The sequence below is a fragment of the Dama dama genome, chromosome 30 (genome assembly GCF_033118175.1).
Source record: "Dama dama isolate Ldn47 chromosome 30, ASM3311817v1, whole genome shotgun sequence".
Classification (NCBI taxonomy): domain Eukaryota; kingdom Metazoa; phylum Chordata; class Mammalia; order Artiodactyla; family Cervidae; genus Dama; species Dama dama.
The window spans coordinates 30166904-30181567 of record NC_083710.1 but is presented as its reverse complement, the minus strand read 5'-3'; the positions used below and the strand labels follow the sequence as shown (position 1 = coordinate 30181567).

Below are 14664 nucleotides of genomic sequence, written 5' to 3'. Positions count from 1 at the left end.
AGGCTACCAAGAGTCGGATATGATGGAGCGCACGTACACACACACACACACACACACACACACACACACACACACACACACAATTTAACCGTTATAAAGGATGTACAGGGCACAAACTATACCTTCTAAAGTCTAAATAATCAATAATATGAAAAATCAGGTTTTGATTTGTAGTGCTTGCTGATATCTATGTATAAATGCTTCCACCATGACTGATTTCAAGCAACCAACATAACGTCACTGAATTCAGAGATAGGATGAGACTGATACGTGCTATAGGGCACAGCAATATATCATTTCCTCCATAAAGATATAAAAGACCTAAAGAACCACGAGAGCATCAATAAAGGAAAAATGGAGTGAGTGAGTACTTTTGAGGATTTATTACCTTAACTTTTAGTACATTTGTCAAAAAAACAGTTTACAAAGTTTAATTTTTAATAATGGCTGTGTTTAACAATTGGCTTGCAAAATTCTTAGATGTTAACAATTAGTTTTTAAAAGCATTAATGAGCCAGCTTCAGCCCACCACTGAACTGAGGCTCCTGTCACCAGCCCTGCACATGGACCATCTTGGAAGCAGACCCTTCAGCCCCACTCAAACCTTTGGATGATTGAAGCCCCACCTAACATCTTGATTGCAACCTCATGAAGAACCTTGAGCCAGAAGCATTCAGCTGAGCCGCCTCTGAATGCCTGATCCATATACTCCGTGAGATACTAAATGTTAACTGTTTAGTCCACAAGATGTTGAGGCAATTTGTCACTCAGTAACAGATAATATATCAGCAGCTGCTGCAGCCATGAGAGACACTGCCTCCCTGAAGAAAAGGATTAAAGGAGGGAAATGGGGAGTCCCAGATAAGTAAGAGTAACATTTCATGGGGTACCTGTGGCACCTCTGTAAGTACCCCAAAACTATTTGAGATAAATTTATAAGGAATTGGAGTTTTTCCTGGGTTGCATTTTATTCTTATATTACCAGTGAAGTAGCTGAGGCTCAGAGAAACTAGCAGATCTAAAAGCACATAGCCAACAATTCAGTAAAAGGTTAAACCAGGGTTTAAACCCAAATCTAAGTCTATGCTCTCGCAGGGAGACCTTAAGAAGGTCATTAGTGTTTAGAACACTTTATTGTTTATGAATAATTCGATGCCTACCTAATATGATGAGGAAAGGGATTATTATTTCTACTTTAAATTTTTCAAAATTGAGATTTGTAATAGTTAATAATCAGAGCTGAAACGAGAAAATCTGCAAACCTCTAGTATAGCGTTCCCAAAAGTTCATTTGAATATAAAATATGATCATGTGCACAATTAAGTATTTAAACTTGACAATATAGAAAAACTGGAGAAGAAAATGGCAACCCACTCCAGTATTCTTGCCTGGAGAATCCCAGGGACAGAGGAGCCTGGTGGGCTGCCATCTATGGGGTCGCACAAAGTCAGACACAACTGAAGCGACTAAGCAGCAGCATTATAGAAAAATAAAATTCAGAATTCATGAGCCTTGTTATATTTTACTAGTCTTTGTAATTTACAGTTAGAGGCAAGGACACATAACTAAGGCAAGCCTCTATGGTCAATAAATGTAGACAATACTTTTAAGATTTATTAAAATTTGTATTTTTTCAAAATCAAATTTCTTTTGGTCCTTATCCAATTTGACCCAGGGCCTATAGGCTTCTACTAATTTGCATGATTGCCTCATACAATATTAAAATACATCCAAGCTCTTCAAATTATTCCCTTTAATAGCTTTCTATAAGCAGTTAAAATGAATAGTAACACGGCTTTGTTTTCCAGATGTCATTTCATGTGCCTGAATAATTCTACCAGACTTTAATGATTACATCAATACATGATAGCAAAGAACAAACACCAAATTTAACTTGGAACAATTTTAACAAATTCCATATTTGCTTTTCCTATTAAGCATTTACTGTTGAGTTTCCCAGGTGGCACAGTGGTAAAAAATCCACCTGCCAATGCAGGAGACGCAAGAGATGTCATTTCAACCCCTGGGACAAAAATATCCCCTGGAGAAGGAAACAGCAATCCACTCAAGCATTCTTGCCTGGCAAATTCGATCCCTAGGTGGGGATGATCCCCTGAAGAAGGGAATGGCAACCCACTCCAGTATTCTTGCCTGGAGAATCACATGGACAGAGGAGCCTGATGGGCTACAGTCCATGGGGTCACAAAGAGTCAGACACGACTGAGCACACATGTATAGGCACAGCAGGTAGAGTGGTGGAAGCTCCACTAAAAAGACCTAGAAATTGAAAGACTGGGATGTTCTCTGGGACTAAGTCTGAGGAACATAAACCAATGGCTGACCCTGAGAGGTGGATTGTAAATGTGACGATTAAAGCAATAGGATGAACTTAAAATCCATTCAGGAATACCAGAATGTGGCTGCAGTTCAATCAACATGACACGGGCAGAGTTTCAGGAAGGCATAAAAATGACTGTGGTCAGAAGAAATGGCATCTAATCAACTCTACTATAATTTGTAGGAGAGGGAGGTTTCAACAGAACAGTACAAGTCTTATTTTCATAAGAATCTGGGGAAAGGGAAGTAAAGATTCAGTGATGCAGGAGCGTATGTAGGCATCAAATACCTCCAGACAAAAGCTAGAGAATGGACCCATTCCAGAAATAAAATGGTCCCCTCTTGGATTAAACATTCCAGACAGTTTGGTCTCAGTACCCCTTATAACTTTCAAAATTATTGAGGACCTCAAAGAGCTTTTTAATCTGAGTTATATCTATTGATATTTACTATAATAGAAATTAAAGCTGAGAAAATGTTTAAATGCAAAATACTTAATTGTAAATCCCTGTTAACTGTCAGAATGATATCATCATTATATATCATGTAGACTCTGGAAAATGCCACTGTACACTCATGATGGAGAGTGAAAAAGGCGAATAATTTCTTAACATTGTTATAAAAATGTTTTGACTTCAGAGATGCCCTAAAGGGTCTCAAGGGCTTGGAGGACACCCTGTGGAGTCCTGTCCTTGATGATCACAGTTAAACAACTGTCTGAGGGCACGATTACTTTCCATGTGAAACTTACTATAGGAGAGAAAGGAATGTACCTTCTCCACAGTCTACTTATCAGCCTCTTCCTCACCAGCATTCTGATTTGTATGCCAGACTGAGCTCCAAAATCACCGCAGATGGTGACTGCAGCTATGAAATTAAAAGATGCTTGCTCTTTGGAAGGAAAGTTATGACCAACATAGATAGCATATTAAAAAGCAGAGACATTACTTTGCCAACAAAGGTCCGTCTGGTCAAGGCTATGGTTTTTCCAGTGGTCATGTATGGATGTGAGAGTTGGACTGTGAAGAAAGCTGAGAGCCGAAAAATTGATGCTTTTGAACTGTGGTGTTGGAGAAGACTCTTGAGAGTCCCTTGGGCTGCAAGGAGATCCAACCAGTCCATCCTAAAGGAGATCAGTCCTGGGTGTTCATTGGAAGGACTGATGCTGAAGCTGAAACTCCAATACTTTGGCTACCTCATGTGAAGAGTTGACTCGTTGGAAAAGACCCTGATGCTGGGAGGGATTGGGGGCAGGAGGAGAAGGGGACGACAGAGGATGAGATGGCTGGATGGCATCACCAACTCGATGGGCATGAGTTTGAGTAAACTCTGGGAGTTTGTGATGGACAGGGAGGCCTGGCGTGCTGTGATTCATGGGGTCACAAAGAGTCGGACATAACTGAGCTACTGAACTGAACTGAACTGAACTGAACTGGGGTTGACTAGCTTAGGGAAAGGGGTTTTTCTCCGAGTCTCCTCAACTGCAGTAAAACCAGATCTTGACTTTTCAAAGTTGATAAAGAAACTTTCCCTTTGTAAAGCTCAAATTCAGTCTCATCCTGAAACTTCACAGGTCAGGAATCTCAGAAGTACATTAAGCCACACATTCATAGTTAAGGAGCCACTGAAGAAGTTAGACGCAGGAGTATATACACTCACTAAGCACTTATATAGTCCAAGTTCTGGGTTCTCTGCTCTGTATTTTCTATAATATTAATTCCCACCCTGTGAAACAGGTCTTTAGAATCTTCATTTTAGAGATGGACAAATGGAAGGGTTAAGACATTATACAAGATCATATTGGTATGTGATGAAGCTGGAGTGTGAAACTTTTAATAATAACAATTACAATAATAAATAGCAACTGACTACATTCTGAGTGTGTTGAAACATTGCTCCAAATACTTTGTGTGTAAAGTAATTCTATAAGATAAATACTATGATTAATTTCCCATTTATATTTGAGGAAACTAAGACACAAACAGATTAAATGAAATATGCAAGATCATATAGCACATAATTGGAAGAGCTGGAATTTGGCTGAAACCAGGCAGCCTGACTCCAGGACCCATGCTCTTAAACCCTACATTCCGCTCCTCTTAGCAGTCTTGTTTAATCCCAAACCTATGCTCTTAGCCTCTTACGCACCGTGTGTGTTAGTCACTCAGTCATGTCCGACTCTGCAACCCCATGGACTGTAGCCCACCAGGCTCCTCTGTCCATGGGATTCTCCAGGCAAGAATACTGAAGTGGGTTGCCATTTCCTTGTCCAGGGGATTTTGCTGACCCAGCAAGGTCTCCTGCCTTACAGACAGATTTTTTGCCATCTGAGCTATACGGAAGTCCCGGTGCATTGCCTCTCCAAAACTCTTCCTAGGAGAGACCTCACAAAAAGTTTCCCTCTCCTGGCTGCAGAGTACGTACTAAGGTTAATCAGTTACAATAAGATCTTCATCATTACACAAATGTATATAAACAGTGTAGCTGTAAGTATTTAGAAGTAAATGCACTAAATATCTGTATGTTCTGAGGAACAAACTTGATAGAAAACTAGGGGCCAATTTTATGGCAGTATTAAAGACAAAAAATAACTACAGATAAGAGAATCCTCGATCAGAATTATAAAGGTTGACTATGAACAGAGATAATATTTGAATCTATGTAGTGCTTCAGCTCTAGACTACTAAACATGAATATATGGACTTTGGCCAATAGGGATAATTTCAAGCACTCTTACTCTCCCTGGCCCAGGAGTATAAGTGAGCCCATTGGCCATTTTTAAACACCCATTTATTTCCTATGTGCTCTAATTCTGAATATCTGTAAAGCTGCTTAACTTCCTATTTAAGAGGGGGAAAAGCACATCACTGTTAAGATAGAATTAAAAACTGGTTCTTAGGTAATGAATTTCATGGATGTAGAATATTTTTAAGAGTATAACTAAAATTGCTTTTTAAAGATATATTTAACACATCACACCCTGTTTTCATCTATATGGTTATTTATTTACCTTGTTGGCAACTTTGATGATGATTTAGCACTATGAATTCCTGCTGACTAAAAATCCATTTCCATTAGCAATAGTTTAAGTTTTTTTTTACAGACATTTGGAGAAAGAGGAACTTAGAAGCAATTCCTTTGATATTCTTTGAAAATTTCTAAAAGGAGGGAATTTGGAATCTGCTTTTCAACTGACAAATAAGTGCCAGTCAGAACCAGTTCAACCCTCCCGACCTTCTGTGGCATTTAAGTACTCTTCTTCCAACCTAAATTACTTTGTCCTAGCTAGACAGATACTGGATTTTAGTGTTGATAAAGGGAGTTCAGGCTCCACTGTATGGATTGTAGTACTATTCACGTGTAGTCATAAAATCTCTCTCTTACTTCCCTTCATTATTTCATTCCTTCCCTTGCTCCCTTCAAGTTCTGGACAAATGATCAACTTGCTTACTGGTTATAAAACGTTCTCCTATTTAGGAAGAGTAGGCTATCTTGGATTCAATTAAACCTAATTGCTCCAAGAGTTTCCTTATTATAAGCCATATTATCAGAAATTATTTAATAATGCTTTTAAATTACTTTACTAAAACACTGAAAAATATGTATGACTTCTATGGGACTTCCCTGGTAGTCCAGTGGTAAGGAATCTGCCTACCAATGCAGGTGAAACAGGTTTGATCCCTGCTCTGGGAAGATCCCACATGCTAGAGGACAACTAAGCTCCTACGCCACAACTACTGAGCCCACACTCTGCAACTACTGAAGCCTCGTGGTCTGCAACAAAAGAAACCACCACAAGGAAGAGTAGCCCCAACTTGTTGCAACTAGAGAAACCCCAAGCACGATGCAGACCCAGCACAGCCGAATAAATAAATAAAACAAAATAAAAACATGTATGACATTCTAGGCCACATTTTTTTAATTGGTTCTATTTTAGGTTGAATCAGGTACGGCTGGGGGTAGGGAAACATAAAACAGATTTTAGAAAAGAGAAGGACTATAGTGAAAGGAAAACCTAAATGAAGTTTTAAAAACTAATTGGCACATTATGTGTATTTGTGTGTGTGTGTGTGTGTGTGTGTGTGTGTGTCTTAGGCAATGAGTGGCATCTAAAACACTGGACAGCATGAACAAGAGGATTAAATATGCAGATCATATAGACAATGTACATTTCAAAATTTTTAACTGAATTGGGTTGTGTAATTAATTATCCCAACAGCAGCTGATAGACTCAGAAAAGAGTTCCAAAGAACCAGGATAAACATGCAAGAGTTTATAAATAACATCCATCTGTTAATAGTTATATCTCATAGATGCAGAATATCAACACGTGTTCCTCATACCAATTACTGCTTATCTTAAGATATCTCTCTTGCCAAAACACCTTGATGAACAGGGATGGGAGACAGAGAGTGGGAGGGAATACTCTTTAATTTGTAGTTTGCAATGTTTCTATAAGATGGGGTGTTTTCTTTTCTTCCTCCTTTCACAACAGGCTTGAGATGTTATCTTTATCTGAAATCACAGGGCCAATACCAAAGAATGAAACAACGGAAGTCATGCGTCAGAGTCAAGCATTGTTCAATCTGTGATGTGACTCTGCTGAGAAGGGCTGCAGAACCCAGAGTTCTCAGAGCAGGTTAATGACAGCCGTGCCTGTGAAAGAATCAGCAGCAGAAGAGGACAATGTGGGGCCTTCAGAGAGCTCAGGGAACCAAAAGATTTGAAACATGTTGACTTCATAGATTCTTTTCTAAATCAGGGTTTAGACATCAGCTTCTGATAAGTTTTAGGCCCATGGCCAAATAATTATCTTTAACTTGTCCCATTCATATTAGAACAGCATTAGTAGTGCCAGTTTTCTCCTACTGACCTCACAGGCACTGTTCAGAATAGTCGGTACCTGTGAAAAAGTTTAAGCAGGTAGATAAAAAATACTTTTCTATCTTTCTATTTTTAGTTGAATAGATAAATGCGAACACCATGAGGAATCAGAAAGCTGGGAATCCTTCTTTAAGGAGCTTATAGTCTAGCTGGGGAGATAAAATATTTCATCATCTAAGCCTACATAACAAATTACCCCCAAATTAGTAGATCAGCATTCATTATCTCACAGTTGCTACAGGACAAGGAGCTGAGAGCAGTTTGGCCAGGTGAATCTGACTCAAAGTATCTGAGGAAGTTACAGAGAAGACACCCATTGGGGCCGCAGACTAATCCACGAAGGGATTAACCGCTTTCAATCTTAAGAACACTGTTGTTGTCAGGCCTCAGGTTTTTGCATGCTTGTTTACCAGAGACTTCAGTTACCACAGGGCCCTATCCACAGATGGTCTGAGTGGTCTCAGGAAACGGTACTTGGCTTTCCTTGAGGAGAATAATCTGAGAGAGAAGGCATCCAAGGTGGAAGCTACAGTCGAATATCAGAAGTGACATACCATCACTCCTGCCATGGACTGTAGTCATACGGACCAGCCCTGATGAAATGTGGAAGGGGACCACACTAGTGTGTGAAAACCAGGATGTGGGGGTCACTGGGAGCCACTTTGGAAGTTAACACACATACATCCTTACAGAAGCACATGTGCAAGTTCAGTGAATGATAATTCTGAGGGAGTGATTCTGAAAATAAATGCTGTGCAAGAACATTGCAGGAGGTTAGGCTAATCAGGAAGGGGTCATGGTGCTGACAGGGCTTCCAATAAGTCTTAAAGGATCGTTTAGCATTTAAACAAGCAAACAGAATCTGGGAAAACATTTCTGTCTCCAGGAAGGTTGCCTACAGGAGGAACTAGGAAAGCCAGCCAAGTGTTGCTCTAGCAGCCTTCCACTTTGGGGGCCAAACAAGATTTTTAAGAGAAAGTAATATTGACTTTTCCTGCCTAGATGTCTGACTTGTAACTCTTTGATGCTAGAAACTGTGATTCACTGAATCTTTTGAAAAATTATGTTTAGAGTCAAAAGTGCAGAAGGAAATCCACCAGCATGACATCAACACGTGGAGTACCTATAACACCAAACAGGGAAAACTCTATGTAAGGTGTGTAATGCACCCCACGGGTTTTGTGCAGTGCATCCCAGTGTTACCAGATGCTGAAAGAGAGCATTATTTTTCAAATCAAAAATTACTGTGTCAAAAATGGGATTAAAAAAACATTAATGAATTCTGATGAGCTGTTTTCACAGTGTGTATTATCTAGTGATTAATACTCTATCAATGAAATATTTCTCATCTCATTTAGCCTCTTAATTTATGTAGATGTGAAATCAACAAAGGCAAATGATATATTTATGTTGGAGTTTTTTTTTGTCTTTGAGGTTGATGTTTAATAGTGAGATAAGCACTCAACTCAGAAGCCCCTGCATTGATCCCTGTCTTTTAGGGTGTGTGGGCCATCTGTAATGAGCACCTGGATGCAACAGATGATGAAGGCAAGTCATATTGATAAGTTTCCTCTGAACTCTCATGGCCTGTACTCTGGTGATTGAGAGGAAGTGACTTGGTCCAGCTCCAGAGCATTCAGTATATTTCAAATGTGGTTACTTTTGCCCTGCACTGTCTTTTTGTGTGTGGGTAGTGGCACTAGTGGTGAAGAACTCACCTACCAATGCAGGAGATATAAGAGATGTGGGTTTGATCTCTGGATCAGGAAGATCCCCTGGAGGAGGGCATGGCAACCCACTTCAGTATTCTTGCCTGGAGAATCCCATGGACAGAAGAGCCTGGCAGGCTATGGTCCATAGGGTCACAAACAGTCACACACAACTGAAGCAACTTAGCACTCAGGCATGCACAAAATACACATACCATAAAACTTACCATGTGCACCATTTTTAAGTATACAGTTCAGTAATATTAAATCATATTACTGTGTAATAATTAACACAAACCAATTCCAGAACTTCTATACATACTAAATAAAAACTCTCCAGTTACCCCTCTCAAGACCCTGGCAAACACTATTCTACTTTCTATCTGTATGAATTTGACTATTACAGGTGCTTCATCTAAGTGCATTAGTTGACTTTTTGTGTCTGGCAAAATCACATAGCAGAATGTCTTCAAATTTTGTCATATTTCTTAAATATACTTTGACCAAGAAGAAAGTCTAAGTCCCTCTTAAGGATATGGCATTTGTATCTTTATGTGCGACTATATGTGGTTTCATTTCCTAATAAACGTGCAGCATGCATGATATCTTAGGAGGGCTAAGGGCTGTATACTTTTACCCCTGAAATAGAAGAGAAAGAGAAATAGTTCAGTTTACATTGCTTATTGAGGATGTGGGCAAGAACCTATGGCAGAGATCAGTAGTAGTGAGAAGCAGGAGTTGGAGGTGAGGGGTTTTGGGCATTTCCCCTGACCCATTTGACTTCTACCTTTTTTACAGACTCCTGAATGATCCATTTGTTGTTGTTAATTTTGTTTTTTCTGGAGTGTCTCTCTTATTACAACCATATGGCATGAACTGCTTCTAGTCTTTTGCATTTTCCTTCATTGATGCAATGATATAAAAGATTTTAAAAATGTTCAACCTTCATTACACTTCACTGCTTATGAAGATCTATGGATTTTGTTGCTATTAAATGGAACCAGAAGTTGTTTTAAATCTCAGTGTGTTCAGGCAGAAATGTTACTGAATCATTTCAAGACCTATGTGTGATATATTTCACAATATCAAATATATACAAATAGATAAATCACATCACACTAAGATCATTAATTGATTCATATATGTCTGTATAAGTGTGTATATGTACACATGTGTGACATAAATAACAACTGAATTTCCAGATGAATGTGACAGACAGTGAGGATAGAAAATGTCTCTGTGAACACCTGAGGAGCTGTAATCAGCAAACTGACCAATCTGATACTGTCCCTGTCTCAGACATCAAAAAAGCAGTCAGAGAGGTGTGATCTTTACAGTGGATGTCACCTCATGGTCCACAGCTGTGAAATACATAAAAATATAAGAGAAGAGGAAAGAAGCTTTTCAAATCTGTTTGAAGACATAATCTTGATTCTTTTCAATGTTCTTTAAGAGATTCAGGTAAAGTATAAAAATTCCTTTAAAAATAATTTTGGCTGTTGGACTACAATTTACATGCAATTCTATGCAGAGGTGAGACTGTGTGCAGCCCTAGCTTGTACCCTGGTTACAGGCTAGTTTCACTTTTTTCTTTCCATCAACAGAAACATCATTATATGGTCTTAACTGGGTACATTTTCAGTTCACCATCGCAAAGGCAAAAAAGGCAAAATTCAACTAGTGGGATTACATCAAACCGAAAAGTTTATGCAAAGCAAAGGAAGCAATTAAAACAAAAAAGGCTACCTAATGAATGGGAGAAAATAGTTGCTAGTCATATATCTGGTAAAGGGCTAATATCCAAAGTACAAAAGGAACTCTCTTGTTTAACAACTCAACAGCAAAAAATAAAAACCCAATTCAAAACTGGGAAAAGAACCTGAATAGACATTTTCCCAAATAAGATATACAAATGACCAACAGGTATATGAAAAGATGCTTGCTCTAGCATAATAGGATACTATATCACTCCTATTAGGATGGTTATCATCCAAAGGACAAAATAATACATGTGTGTATGTGAGTGTGTATATCAAACCATTACAACGTACACTTTAAATATATTACAATTGTATTTGCCAACCTCAATAAAGCTGAGGTAGGGGAAGACTTCTCTGATCCCATGGCACTCTTTCCTTCCCCATTATAACATTTACCTCACAGATAGTCTTCTTTTAACAAACATCTCCTGAGCACCAATTATATGTCAGTCAGTATTGAAAGTATGGGGGTACATCATTAAACAAAACAGACTAATTTGTTTAAATTGTTTAATACTTGTTTGTGATTTTCCACAGGACTTGAAGTTCCAGATGGCAGAAATATAATCTTTCCTGCTGGTATCTCAAATCTCAATGCTTAGTGCTGGATTTGATACATAATAGGCTCTTAAAATTAGTTTTTGTTTAATGAATATTACTGAATGACAAAATCATGTCACTGTAGTATATAACAGAAACCTCCCATACTCAACTGAATATGCTGTCTTTTAGTTAAATTCTGCTAGCATTACAAATAAGCCAGTGACCACCAAAGACACCTAAGTTTTTGCTTAAAAGAAAAATCCAAACATGCTTAGTGTTGAATGGACTCGGGTGCTACATCAAATGGGAAAAATGGATGAATAATATCATTAGAGAAAATGCACCTTATACCTTCTATTCTTCCTCACATCTGAGGAATAAGCTTTGCAACAGCCAGCACACAGATACAAAAGGACACCAAAACAAAACAAAAACAACCCAAAAACTTTCTTTGCATACAAATTGCATGACATCACATGGCATACATTTCTATACCCAAGTCCACACGACACCAAAGGCAAGTGTTAACACAGAAGACAGGCTTTGAAGGGACTTCCCTGGTGGTCCAGTGGCTAAAGAATCCACCTGCAAGTACATGGGACATGGGTTCAATCCCTGATCTGGGAAGACCCCACATGATGCAGAGCAAAAGAGTAGCTCCTACTTGCTGCCAACTAGAGACAACCTGCACACAACAATGAAGACCCAGCACGGCCAAAAATAAATAAATTAATAAACTTAAGAACAACAACAAAAAAAGAAAATATGCTTTGGGCCTTGGGTGATTTATCCATCAGGTAAATTTTAGGTTCCAATTTCCCTGTAGTTGTTCCTCCCAGAGATGAAGATAAAAACTCTCCAAAGTCACCCATCCAGAGCCCTGCAATGAAGGAAGCATTCTTTCCTGGTAACAAGCATTCTACTTACCACTCACCAGTAAAAGTCTTTCCTTTTGGGAGCTTAGTTTTATTCCACATGACAAAGATAGCACAGAAACCATGTTACATCCATGTCAACTAGGCATACAATGGCTTACACACACCCTTTCCATTTTTCATTTTCGCTTTCCTTTTCTTTTCTTTTTTTTCCCCTATTTCTCTTCTACTACCCTTGTTTAATGGACCCCCTGTGAGCTATTCATGAAAATCTTTAAACTAGGAGGAAAACTGATTATTAAGATTTATGAGGTTGTGATGATTTATTCACCTCTTAAGGAAAAAGGCAATCCATCACACTTTGAAAGGCTAGACAATCAAGTTCTGCCTGTATTTATATGATATCATAAAGCTGTTTTCTTAAAGTACAACTAAGCCACCAACTTAAAGATGATGCTGATTTGCTGTAGGCAGATATTTTGGACAAGAATATTTTAGAGGTCAGTGTATTTGTTTGCCATTGAGGATATTTTCAATGGAAAATAAGCTCAATAGTGGAATTACTTTGACTCAATATTGCCTGGCATTTAAATAAACTCATTTGGAAAAATGTTTGCTAGACATCTATCAATACTATGGGACTAAGTGCTATGCTAGATGTAACAGGTTTCCTACCAAACATGGGCTCACAAGAATTCACAGTATAATAGGGAAACAGATAGCTAAATAAAAAATTATAACACGATGCTAATTGCTAAAAACACAAAGCCAAAACTTGCCCAAATTGGAAAGTTCATTATTGTCTACATGAAACCAAAACCATGAGTCCTGTCCATTTTTGACTGTTGGCATTAAAAGATTTTCAATCTTTTACAGAAGAAAAAAAGATGTTATAGGAAACCCCAAATATGAAAAAAAGATCTACTTTCAGTATATAAAAAGAAACAAGAGGGTAAGGATAAGTATAAAATGTGAGGCTACTGGTAAACTTTTCCCCCATTTTTTTTTTTACAGTGGCTCCTTGTCGGTTATCTGTTTTAAATACAGCAGTGTGTACATGTCAATCCTAAATTCCCTAATGATCTCGTCCCCAGTCACCTTTCCCCTCTGGTAACAATAAAGTCATTCTCTAAGTCCGTGAGTCTGTTTCTATTTTGTAAGTAAGTCCATGTGTGCTCCTTTCAAAATTTTCCAGTTGTATGTACTATTCCATCTCAGACACCTCTTATGTTGGAAAAAATCTGATAAATGAATTTTAACTGAGATGCTAATGGCTTGTAGTCTAAGATATCATCATACTGGAAAATTTTACACTAGTAGAAAGAAAATTTTACACTCTTAGAAAAAAAGCTTTAACTTACTATTATGAATCACTGGAGTATCAAGCATTGCATGAGTTTCATCTCCAAATCTGAATAATCTGCCTTGATTTGTTCAAATTAAAATTCTCTGACATTCATCAACTCCACAAATCAAACACTGTTCTAAGTCACATGCAGCCAGAAACAAATCATTTAGTAGACTACTGTTTTTTATCTAATTATTTGTGATATAGAATACACAATAACAAAACCAAAATGAAAAATTTATATAAAACTATTACCATCAGAATTATGGTAATCATGGGAAAATGACTCAAACTGTATTTTTTTAAAGGTCTGGATCATATTTAGCTTTTTAATTTTCCCTTTCACAAGAAAACTCAGAACTATAATAAAGTAACTTTTAAAGAAATAATATATTCACATCCTTAACTAAGCATATATTCAAACACCTCACCTGGGTATAACCACTGCATGTCATGAGATTTCATTCTTTAAGCAGCCACATCCCAGACCAGCAGCAAGCAGGTAGCCTGTAATTCTTGCAACTGTTGGTAAGAAACAAAAAAAAAATGATAAATAAACTCAAGAAGAAACTAATGGAGGAAACAGTGTCTTTTGATTTATCGAGCAGTCTTCCAAGTACCATTCAGATTAGAATTTGTACTAGCAGGGGTTTTAAATCACCCAAGGTCAAGGGTTATCTGGAAATCCCATTCTAGAATAAGGCAGAGAGAAGCTCTCTAATTTTACCACTGGAATATACAAACTCTGGCCATCACACCTGGGTCAGGATTCTGGGAGGTGAGCCCACGGGGGAAGGAGGTGGGTCTGAGCCCTCAAAACAACAACTTATAGGAGACCAAGATAACTTTCTAGCAAAGTCAGAATTTTAAAAGTCTAAATCAAGCATCAGATTAAAGGCTTGGTCACAGAGGTGAAAACTGTACAAGACATTGGGATGGCCCTCCAACCAGTAAGATGGGAGCCAGCCAGACATGTTGGGGGAAAACCTGAGGCCCCCTGACCTGCCTCATCATAATATCCACTATTTGACTGTATGGGGTGAAGAAAGCAAGGACAGAGCAGGTTTAAACAGAGGAAACACTTCCAAGCAGAAGTTGTACAGCATGAACTTTTAAGAAAAAATATTTCTGAATTAAGATATGGAGGAGGCACTAGTGGGCTAAGGTTAGGACGCCCCAAGAGATAAGAGTGAATGCTAAATTCCTCT

General features: G+C 38.2%; 1 long non-coding RNA gene across 1 annotated transcript in view; it reads right to left on the bottom strand.

Annotated features, from left to right (window-relative positions):
* Positions 1-13970, bottom strand: part of LOC133049278 (uncharacterized) — a 150552-nt gene extending 136582 nt beyond the window's left edge. Inside the window, exon 1 of the long non-coding RNA XR_009691279.1 lies at positions 13888-13970. This is a non-coding gene — a long non-coding RNA (uncharacterized LOC133049278). The remainder of the gene's footprint in view (positions 1-13887) is intronic.
* Positions 13971-14664: the final 694 nt, after the last annotated feature.